This window comes from Penaeus monodon, chromosome 21, assembly GCF_015228065.2.
Source record: "Penaeus monodon isolate SGIC_2016 chromosome 21, NSTDA_Pmon_1, whole genome shotgun sequence".
Lineage (NCBI taxonomy): Eukaryota > Metazoa > Arthropoda > Malacostraca > Decapoda > Penaeidae > Penaeus > Penaeus monodon.
This window is the reverse complement of record NC_051406.1, coordinates 318,522-318,730: the sequence shown is the minus strand read 5'-3', so window position 1 is coordinate 318,730 and position 209 is coordinate 318,522.

The window sequence follows — 209 nt, the reverse complement described above, 5'->3', positions numbered from 1 at the left end:
TGGGGGCAGAGATATATATATCCATGCATACACAAATAGAGAGACAGAAAGAGAGATAAAACAAGAGATCATCAGCCAATAACATAATTTATCCTGAAACCGTAAAATACTCCACAGGGTTTCCGGCTAGACACCAGAAAGTTCTTTATCTTCGCCCCCCCCTCCCGAAGATAGTTACGGTCGCGGAGGCGCCAGTAGGCTGCTGACCT